An 11,681-nucleotide genomic window follows, 5' to 3' on the forward strand; every position below is an offset into this window, starting at 1 on the left:
TCAATCTACAATAACCAACACCCTCCTTTAATTGAATCCTATAAATAATCAATTCTATATAGGGGTTATTTATTTCCCATTCGTCAACTTTTCGAACTTCTGATAATCAGTACATAACTGCAGACATTCATCCATTTCTTCTTTCCTGTTAGTTCACAACATAGAATACACCTTGTCTCATTATTCTACCATCCCATAATCTTAGAGTTTCCTTAACTAATTATTTAATTCCTACTAGCCCTACAATACGGGGCTTTTGACACCAGCCCAATTTTGTACAGTAACCAATGAGAGATTCAATCTCATGCTTCGAGGCAATCCTGGTAAGTCATTGGGTGAAACCTTTGGGATTTCATTTGCTGTTTAAACTTCTTCCAACTTAGGTGCTTCCTTCTTGATATCCACGACAAGCGCTAGTTATGCCTTACATTCTTGCTTATGCCCCCGAATACTCATTCTAATATTAACTTTCATAAATATTACAATTTGCTTATTCTGGCAATCAATCACTGCCCTATGACACACACCCAATCCACTCCTGAGATTATATCAATCTCTTTTAACTCAAAAGGTAATAGGCCGGTCGCAAAAAATTTCTAAGATTTATATATGGTATTTAGGATATGACTGATTTGCTAGAACCTTACTTCGATCAGCCATCTCTAAATTAAGGGTTCATTTAAATACTCCAACATTAACTCCATACTACACGTAATTAACTTAAACACTCCATTACCACTCAATACCATAACAGGTATGAAATTAAGGAAGGATGCACTTGGTTCCTTATCAGGGTCTTGAGCAGTGGACCCTTTTTCTCATCTTAAAAGTCTTATTCTTAGGTGTGCTGGGTGTCAAACCTTTTGATACGCTACCTCCCATGCTATCTCGGGAAGCACTTCTACAGTTCTTGGACACATGCCCTACCTTACCATAGTTGTAACAGGTGACTCTCGGATTTTCCACCTTACATTTTGTCGTATAGTGTCCTTTCTGTCGACAACTAAAACATTCAATATTTTGCTTTACACACTCCACCGTGCCTTTTTTCCACATTGCTTACACTCCGCTATAGGTGACTTAACCAACTTGGCTTGATTAGAGCTGACTGAGGTGTTACTAATCCTGTTTAAAGAAAAACTTTGCCCTTTAAATTCTTTATTCTTATTCCTTCTAACCTTTTTCTGAGACTTCTGGCTGGATCCTTCGTGACCTGATGCTCCTTCCACATCATCTATCTTTCGCTTCTTATCTTCTTTTTCTCTAGCAGCTATCTTCTTATCAATTTCAATTACTAAGGCGGCCTGAACCACAGAAGGATACGTCTTGAGTTGCAATACCATGGCTCCATTTCAAATTTCAGGCTTCAATCCTTGTTGAAAACTCCTTGTCTTCTGAGCTTCATAGCGCACGTAATCTGATATAAACCTAGCCAACTTTGTGAACTTAGCTTCGTACTCAGCTACACTTTTATCGCATTGCTTTAATTCTAGGAACTCAATCTCCATCTGATTCCTCACACAGTCAGGAAAATACTTTTCCGAAAATAACTCAGTAAACCTAGCCCATGGAACAGGGCCTTCTCCTTCTAATACTCTTGTTGACTCCCTTCAATAATTCCTTTCATTTTCCAAGAAATAACTTGCATATTCAGTCTCAAGATTATCGCTTACTTGGACAAGGTTGAAAGCTTTCTCCATCTCTTTTAACCATGCTCAAGCAGTCACTGGATTAGGTTCACCTTTAAACTCAGGGGGTTTAACACTCTGGAAAACTAAAACTTTGGTTTACTCATTGTTGTTGCTACTGCAACGGTAGTTGCGGCTGCTGAACCTGTTGGATTAACAGCTGTTGTTGTTGTTGTTGCTGGCGTAACAAATCCAGAATCTCATCTATAACTAGACCCATAGTAAAACTACTACTATTTTCTTCAGACTGGGTAGCTTTTTTGGGTGGCATTTTCCTTAAATATAGAGATGAGTTTATTCAAAAAATAACAAGAATATTTGACAAAAGATATCACCGTTTAAACGGTGCACCTGTATCAGGAAAATGTTGCCTAATCAAATTACCCATGTCCTTAATGTCAGGGTCCATTTATAATAGAGATCTAGATTAACAGCACTAGCAATAATAACAACGATGACATCAATAGAATCAACAACAGTACAGGAAAACTGAATTATATAGATACTAAATATCAAAGCATGCCTTCTCAATATAACAACAACTGATCAACCTCCCAGCACCATTAAAATATAATATTAACACATTCGATATACCGCAAAGCTAGAAAGACTATATGATAAGTGACATTTTATACCACTTGGAACGTCTTATAATGGCTTGAATTGGTGTCTTGAAATCAAGTATTTTGTGTATTTGATGCGTTTTTCTAGTGTTTATGCATTTCAGGGTATTAATTGCATTTCTGGAGAGATTTCATCAATAATATGCCTTGGCATGTGTTTGGCATTGCAAGCGGGAAGATAGGAGCAGATTGCAGCGACGAAACGGGAGAAAAACATAGCAGTTTCTAGTAGGGGTCTGAGCGCCCGCTCAGCTCTACTGAGCGACCGCTCAGGAAGCTGAGCGCCCACTCAGGAATGCTGAGCGGCCGCTCAGGGATGGAAAATTAGAATTATTATTTTGAACTCCTAGTTCTATTTAACTTCCAACTTCTGAGTTTGCTGGGTATTATGGGACTCCTATATAAGTAGTTTTCAGAGATGTTTCAAAAAGTTTGGATCATAGTATTAATCAAAGAGCAAGGAGATAGAGATGAAGACCGTTTTAGCACACCGCAACAAAGAGGAAGCATATTTTCTTATGATTCTTTATTTCGTTGTAACGTTGGATGCTAGTTTTCTTTACTTTGAACCTATTTACTCTTGTGACGTACTCTAGTTTAATATAAGTAGTTTAGTTATTATTCTCGTGTGTTATTATCATGATTTCATATGAACCCATGATGACGATGAGTGCTATCATGGGCTAATCGTGATCATGGGGTCGTAACGGATTTACTATGGAATTCTTTAGTTAGTTGTTTAATACCTTAGTGTGTGATGATTGTATGATATCTAGTATTAGTTGTGCTTATTCATCTTATGTGCGTCGTGAACATATAAGATAGGGTGTTAATCTCTTGTGAAGCGATAGTGGACCTTGAGATTTAGAACTTGCCATGCTAGCATAGGTTCATGTATGTGTATGCATGATTAGTGGTTAACTCTAACCATTTTATTTGCCCTATGTAATCAAAAGGAATAACTTGTACTTAAATCGTTATGTTGTCAATTTCTATAGACATATAGGGACTCAACATAATTGATGCATATTCAACTTCTATCTTAATTGTGGATATTGGTAGAATGGTATTAGTACAATGAAAGTTAGCTTTTATCAGTTTTGTGTTGTTCGATTAATGTCATCACTATTGCATGCTAAGGGTAATAACAATGACTATTGAAGGAAGTAGTAATGAAGTTGTGATCTCATGTGTATTTTAATATTGTTAATTCAAGTGTTAATTAAGTGCTTAATTCTCATAGTTAATTGTAATTAATAATTAGTTAATCAAATCTAAGTGTTATTGTTTTAACATTGAGAAGTAATCATACATTGGTGAGTGAGTGTAATTGAACATAATTAGTCTGAGTCTCTGTGGGAACGAACTAGAAAGTATTCTATATTACTTGCGAACGTGTATACTTGCGTGTATTATTAGCGCGTATTTTCGCCCTAACAAGTTTTTGGCGCCGCTGCCGGGGACTTGACGTATTTGTTTAACTTATGTACTTACCATCAGTGGTCATTAGTACTCAGTGATTAGGACATGTTACTTATTATTTCCGGTTGTGTTTCAGGTACTTTAGCGAGCATTTATGCAAACACGTTCTCGTACTCGCAAGAGGACTTTAGATATGGCTAAGGAGACAGACGAAGTTCTTGATATTCCAGAGAAGATAGATTTTGAAGATTCGGATTCAGAAAGTGAGCAGAAAGAGCCAGTAATCATGGGTGATCGTATAGTTCCGGCAGATCCAGCTCTTATGGACTTTTCTCGGCTTAAAATTGATGATATTCGGTCCAGCATCATGCACCCGGCTATTGGGGCCAATAACTTTGAAATCAAGCTGGGCACTATTCAGATGATGCAGAATTCTGTTTCTTTCAAAGATGCTACGACTGAAGACCCCAACATGCACATAAGGAATTTTGTCGAGATCTGTAGTCCTTTCAAATATAATGGTGCGACTGATGAGGCTATCAAGCTGAGGCTTTTCCCATTCTCACTGAGGAATAAAGCTAAGGACTGGTTACATTCTGAACCAGCTGGGTCTATCACTACTTGGTAAGATCTTGCGTAAAAGTTTCTGGTGAAGTTTTATCCAATGGCGAAGACTGCGGCTATGAGGAGTGCTCTTACTCAGTTTGCACAGCAACCTTCAGAATCTATGTGCGAAGCTTGGGAGTGCTACAAGGTAATGTTGAGAAAGTGTCCACATCATGGAATGCCTGATTTGATGGTGATCACTGGTTTCTATAATGGTTTGGGGGCCCAATCTCGGCATATGCTCGATGCAGCAGCTGGAGGCGCCTTGTGGGCCAAAAGCTATACTGAGGCTTATAATCTTATTGAGACTATGGCTGCAAATGAGCATCAAAACCCGACTCAAAGGATGATCCCTGGGAAGGTAGCAGGTATTTTGGAAGTTGATGCAGCTATAGTTATTGCAGCGCAACTCCAAGCGCTGTCTATGAAGGTCGATTCTCTAGCCACCTATGGAGTCAATCAGATAACTATGGTCTGTGAGTTTTGTGTAGGTTCTCATGCTACGGATCAGTGTTCTCTTCTTAATGAATCTGTTCAGTATGTGAAAAATTATCAGTGACCGTAGCAGCCTGTACCAGCTACTTAACATCCTAACAACAGAAATCATCCAAATTTTAGCTGGAGTAATAACCAGAATGCTATCCAGCAACCATATCAGAAAGGCGTAAGTAAACAGTTCAATCCACCTGGATTCCAGCAAACACAACATTATGCTCAAAGGCAATCATATCCTCAACAAGGAGGTGTAGCTCCACCCTCTAGTGCGGATTCTGAGGAACTTAAGTTGTTGTGCAAAAGTCAGGCGGTCTCTATCAAGACCTTGGAAAATCAAATCGGTCAAATAGCCAATGCAGTGCTCAATCATCAACCTGGCACACTTCCCAGTGATACTGAAATTCCAGGAAGGAAGGAAGCTAAAGAGAAAGTCAAGGCTAGTACCTTAAGTCTGTAAAAGTTGCTGATGCTGAAAAAGCAAAAGAATGAGAAGCTAAAGTTGGTGATGAAGAAGCTAAGCAAGGGGAGAAAGCGGCGGAACCAAGGAAGACTACTGTTGAACACACTCTGCCTGAGGGTAATACAGGGGAGAAACAACTTTATCCTCTACCACCTTTCCCTAAGAGATTGCAACAATAAAAGCTGGATAAGCAGTTCGGTAAGTTTCTTGAGGTGTTCAAGAAACTTCACATTAATATACCTTTTATTGGGGCTCTGGAGCAAATGCCTAGTTATGCGAAATATATGAAGAGTATTCTTTCAAGGAAGGTGAAACTGGATGACCTTGAGACCGTTGTTTTAACGGAAGAATGCAGTACTGTGCTGCAACAAAAGTTACCTCCAATGCTTAAAGATCCAGGTAGCTTTACCATTCCTTGCACCATTGGCAAGTTATCTTTTGACAAGTGCCTATGTGATTTGGGAGCAAGCATCAATCTGATGCCGTTGTCGATCTTCAAAAAGTTGAACTTGCCTGATCCAAAGCCCACCTACATGTCTCTACAATTGGCTGATCGTTCTATTACATACCCACGAGTCATAGTGGAGGATGTGCTAGTAAAGGTGGATAAGCTCTTCTTTCCTGCAGACTTTGTTATTCTAGATTTCGAGGAAGATAAGAAGATTCCCATAATCTTGGGGAGACCCTTCTTGGCTACAGGTCGTACCATGATAGATGTACAGAAAGGTGAACTTACTATGAGGGCGCAGGATCAGGATGTGACATTCAATGTATTCAAAGCGATGAAATTCCCTACAGAAGATGAGGAGTGCTTAAAAGTGGATTTGATTGATTCTGCGGTTACTTCAGAACTTGATCATATGCTAATGTCTGATGCATTAGAGAAAGCCTTAGTGGGGGATTTTGACAGTGATAATGAGGATGGAAATGAGCAACTACAATAAATAAATACTTCTCCTTGGAGGCGAAAGCTAGACATGCCATTTGAATCTCTTGGTACTTCTGACCTCAAAAATGCTAAAGGAAAGCTCAAACCATCTATTGAGGAAGCACCTACCTTGGAGCTTAAACCATGGCCTGAACACTTGAGGTATGCTTTTTTAGGTGATGCATCTACTTTACCTGTTATTATTGCATCTGACCTTTCAGGTAGTGAGGTGGGCAAGCTCTTGAGGATCTTGAGAGAATTCAAATCGGCTATCGGATGGACTATAGCAGACATCAAGGGGATCAGCCCTTCATACTGCATGCATAAGATTCTGCTAGAGGAGGGTAGTAAGCCGACTGTTGAGCAACAGCGCAGACTTAATCCTATCATGAAAGAAGAGGTGAAGAAAGAAATTCTGAAGTGGCTAGATGCAGAAATCATTTATGCTATTTCTGACAGTTCTTGGGTGAGCCCCGTGCAATGTGTACCTAAGAAAGGAGGTATTACTGTGGTAGCAAATTAGAAGAACGAGCTCATCCCCACTCGAATAGTCACAGGATGGAGGGTATGCATGGACTACATAAAGTTGAACAAGGCCACGAGGAAGGATCACTTCCCTCTTCCATTTATTGATCAGATGCTTGACAGGCTTGCCGGTCACGAGTATTATTGTCTTCTGGATGGTTATTCGGGGTATAAACAGATATGTATTGCACCAGAGGATCAAGAAAAGACTACCTTCACTTGTCCATTTGGCACGTTTGCTTTTCGCTTAGTTTCGTTTGGCTTATGTGGCGCACCGGCCACTTTTCAGAGATGTATGATGGCTGTATTCTCTGATATGATTGGAAATAATGTCGAGGTGTTCATGGACGACTTCTCCGTCTTTGGACATTCGTATGATGAATGTTTGAATAATCTTCATGCACTACTCAAAAGGTGTGTGGAAACTAATTTGGTGCTCAATTGGGAAAAATGTCACTTTATGGTACGTGAAGGCATTATTCTTGGGCATAAGGTCTCTAGCAAGGGTCTTGAGGCGGAAAAATCCAAGGTGGGAGTCATTGAAAATCTTCCACCACCTGTTTCTGTGAAAGGAATGTGTAGTTTTCTTGGTCATGCAGGTTTTTATCGGCGTTTCATCAAGGAATTTTCGAAGATATCTAAGCTGTTGTGCAACTTGCTTGAGAAGGATGTGCCTTTCAAATTTGATGATGAATGCTTGACGACATTGGAGACTCTCAAGAAGAGTTTGATAACTGCACCAGTTATTACAGCACCTGACTGGACAGAGCCTTTTGAGATGATGTGTGATGCGAGTGATTATGCGGTGGGCACAGTTCTTAGGCAGCGCAAGAATAATCTCTTTCATGTGGTCTATTATGCTAGCAAGACCTTAAATGGAGCTCAAATAAACTACACCACTACTGAGAAGGAGCTCTTGGCTATAGTATTTGGATTTGAAAATTTTTGATCTTATTTGCTTGGGATAAAGGTGACAGTGTTCACTGATCATGTGGCCATTCACTATTTGGTTTCCAAGAAGGATTTGAAGCCTAGACTCATTCGTTGGGTGCTCTTGCTACAGGAATTTGAGTTAGAGATCAAGGATCGAAAAGGTACTGAGAATCAAGTAGCTGACCATCTCTATAGATTGGAGAATCCCGAGTCTACTTCACATGATAAGACATTGATCAACGAATCTTTTCCGGATGAGCAGTTGTTCGCAGTTCAGGAGGAAGAGCCATGGTTCGCAGATATTGTGAATTATCTTGTCAGCAATATAATGCCTCATAATTTGAATACAGCTCAAAAGAAGAAGTTTCTACATAAGGTGAAGTGGTATATGTGGGATGAACAGTATTTGTTTAGACATGGAGCTGACCGGATCATCAGGAGATGTATCCCATTCCGTGAGACAGAGGGGATCTTACGAGACTGCCACTCCACAGTTTATGGTGGACATTATGGTGGTGAGAAGGCGGAAGCTCATATTCTGCAAGCAGGTTTTTTCTGGCCTACTTTGTTTAAGGATGCTCATCAGTTCGTTCTAAGGTGTGATCATTGCCAAAGAGTGGGAAATCTTACGATAAAGGATGAGATGCTGTTAAATGTGATGTTTAAATTCGAGGTCTTTGATGTTCGAGGAATCGATTTCATGGGGCCATTTGTCTCGTCCTGCAATAATCAGTACATCTTGCTGGCAGTCGATTATGTCTCAAAATGGGTAGAAGTCAAAGCTCTACCGACAAATGATGCAAAGGTAGTGTTGAATTTTCTTCATAAACAGATTTTCAAAAGGTTTGGAATGCCACGAGTAATCATAAGTGATGAAGGGTCGTATTTCTGCAGCCGTAAGTTCACTTCTATGATGCAGTGCTACAATGTGAATAATCGTGTTGCTACTTCCTATCATCCGCAAACGAATGGTCAAGCGGAAGTGTCTAATAGAGAGATCAAGCACATTTTAGAGAAAGTTGTTTGTCCGTCAAGGAAGGATTGGTCTTTAAAGCTCGATGAAGCTGTTTGGGCTTACAGAACAACATATAAGACTCCACTTGAGATGTCCCCGTTTCAACTTATGTATGGTAAGGGATGTCATTTACCTGCGGAGCTTGAGCATTAGGCCTATTGGGCATTGAAGAAGTTGAACCTGGATCTAGATGTAGCTGGAAAGAAGCAAATGCTTCAGTTAAATAAACTTGATGAATTTCGACTCCAAGCGTACGAGAACAACAAAATATACAAGGAAAAAGTGAAAAGGTGGCACGACAGGAAGTTACATCCTAAGTCATTTATACCGGGGCAGCAAGTTCTTTTATTCAACTCTCGTCTCCCATATTCAAAAACAAAAATCTCAAACACTTTTTCTCAGTTTCGATGGCACCCAAGAGATCCAGGACTATTGATAGCAGCAGCACTATTCCTACTGCTGATTCTTCGAGGGGTACTGCTGCGAGGCCTCATTTGTTTGATAGGGCTGCTGAGGAGGAGTATACTAGGCTTCTGGGTAAGCTGATTTTGAAGGAGAGGGGGTTCTTACTATCGGGGAGGGATGGTGAGTTGTTGCTAATGATTGCTGAGAAGGGGTGGATTGCTTTCTGTGAGTCTCCTGAAGCAGTTCCGATGAGCGTTGTTCGCAAGTTGTATGCGAACGTGAAGGCTGAAAAGAATGGTTATTCTGTTGTACGGGGGATGACGGTGGATTATCACCCTGCGGCGATTCGCCGTGTGATTGGGCAGCGACAGAGGAAGCCCATGGAGGAGAATTGGAACGAGAAGACTGCTGAGGATTTTGACTTGAATTTGATTTGTGCTACTCTCTGTAGGCCGGGCATAGTTTGGACCTTTAAGATTGGGACTAACGAGTATCGCCATTTTCCGGTGATTGCGATGAATAGGTATGTCCGTGCATGGAATGCTTTTATTTGCGCTAATATTCTGCCTACTTCACATGCACATGAGGTCACAGTTGAGCGTGCACAGTTGTTATGGGGTATTTTGAATGAAGAGTACTATGTGGACCTTGGTGAGTTCATCTACCAAGGAATTCTGAAGTTTTTGAGGGGAGCTAAGCACATGAACATCCCTTATGCATCCACAGTTACAAAGCTTTGCCGAGCAGTGGGAGTTCAGTGGCCGTCTCACGAGCAGTTGCAGCTGCCGGCCGCTCCTATTGACTCCGGGACTCTGAATGCGATGCATGAGTGGACTGGTGGAGAGCCCGAGGAGCATGGGCGAGGTTATCATCTTCCAGGAGGGCGTCTAGCACGCGGTGCTACCATGGCGAGACCAGGGTGTGATGAGGCTGGTTCTTCTAGAGCTCAGGAGGGTGCTGGGATGGTTGATACCCAGTATAGGAGGCTGTCTAGGAGGATGGATACTATGTACGAGACGCAGAGCAGGTTTTCTCAAGAGCTCACCCTTGCGCTTGGGACTGGTTTTAGAGGCCTTGGAGCTGACATCCAGTGGCCAGTTTTTGGTGAGGACTCTGCGTATCCGCCTCCTGATACTCCACCCTCTGAGGGTGATGATGATGATGATGATGATCTCTCCGAGTAGGTATACCCTGTGTTTCTTTCTACTACCTTCACTGGGGACAGTGAAGATTTTAAGTTTGGGGGTGGTAGTTAAGGAATATTTTGTGTGTGTGTCATATAGTTGCATATTCATGATAGTTTAGTTCATATAGTTGCATATTTTTTGCCATATAGTTTTTTTTTATTTTATAGATTTATTTATCATGTCATGTAACTCATGCATATTCCATGATCCCTTTTGCATTGCTTTACCAATTGATTTGTGATGTTGATGCGAATGTAGTGATAGCGTTAAACTGATGTTGAGTCTTGTAGGTTGACATGCATGCTAGAAATACTTGTTATTTCACTAAGTCTTAGAGAATGCTTAAGGACTAGATTGTTGTTATGGTTTGATGGTTTTCAAGGTTAATCTATTGATTATGCTTAGAATTTATAATAGGTTCTTAGTGATAAAAGGCATGAAAAGAAAAATTGGAGTAAAAAGTGGAATTCATTGCTATTTGTGGCTAGGCGTCAAATGGCTAGTAGTCGGCTCGTATTTTTATGCGAGTAGTCTAGGGTTGAGCAAGATGGAGCGAAACGCACTTGCTCAGAAATTTTGAAAAAAAAAGAGGAAAAAAAATAATAGAAAAAGAAAAAAAAAGAAAAAAATAGAAAAAAATAGAGAGTTAATGCATAATTGATCACGAGTGGGCTCTTTGGTATTCGAGTTATTAAGTTCTTAGGGGACATTGTGCCTAGCGACCTAAGGCTTTTGTTGTCTGGAATCCGCTAACCTAACGCTCGCTACATGGATGCCATTGCATAATTCTTTTGTGGACCTCACTCATTGCACGGTCAAATAAGCATTTTTGTGTTGTGATAAATAAAAAGCATGATTCCGTAATAAGCTCCAGAAATCTTGAAGTGTTATAAGTCATTTTGTGCCTAGAATTTTATTCTTCATATAATCATGTGATTAGTTTGAGGATAGTCGAGTTATAATAATTGATCTAGTTCCGAAGCATATCTGTTAAGCATCTGCACACACCACGTTCTGGCTGCATGTTAGTTTGCATGATTTGATTGATCTTTATTTGCCTAATTGCATTTGTTGAGTTGTCGTAAGTTGGTTGGTTTGGTCGTAGTAAGGGGGATCGCTGCATTTCATATAGATTGCATTCATGCATGTTTTTGTTTTATTTTTGAGTCTGTGACGCTTGAGGACAAGCATCGATTTATGTTTGGGGGTGTGATGAGTGGCATTTTATACCACTTGGAACGTCTTATAATGGCTTGAATTGGTGTCTTGAAATCAAGTATTTTGTGTATTTGATGCATTTTTCTAGTGTTTGTGCATTTCAGGGTATTAATTGCATTTATGGAGAGATTTCATCAATAATAAGCCTTGGCATGTGTTTGGCATTGCAAGCGGGA

The 11,681-nt window shown here is 40.3% G+C and overlaps 1 non-coding gene across 1 annotated transcript; it reads right to left on the minus strand.

Moving 5' to 3' along the window:
• Window positions 1–4,412: 4,412 nt before the first annotated feature.
• Window positions 4,413–4,519, minus strand: LOC141694060 (small nucleolar RNA R71). The gene has a single exon (XR_012563392.1). It is a non-coding gene; the product is annotated as a small nucleolar RNA R71 (small nucleolar RNA).
• Between the last annotated feature and the right edge of the window lie 7,162 nt (window positions 4,520–11,681).

This window comes from Apium graveolens, chromosome 10, assembly GCF_009905375.1.
Source record: "Apium graveolens cultivar Ventura chromosome 10, ASM990537v1, whole genome shotgun sequence".
In the NCBI taxonomy this organism is placed as follows: domain Eukaryota; kingdom Viridiplantae; phylum Streptophyta; class Magnoliopsida; order Apiales; family Apiaceae; genus Apium; species Apium graveolens.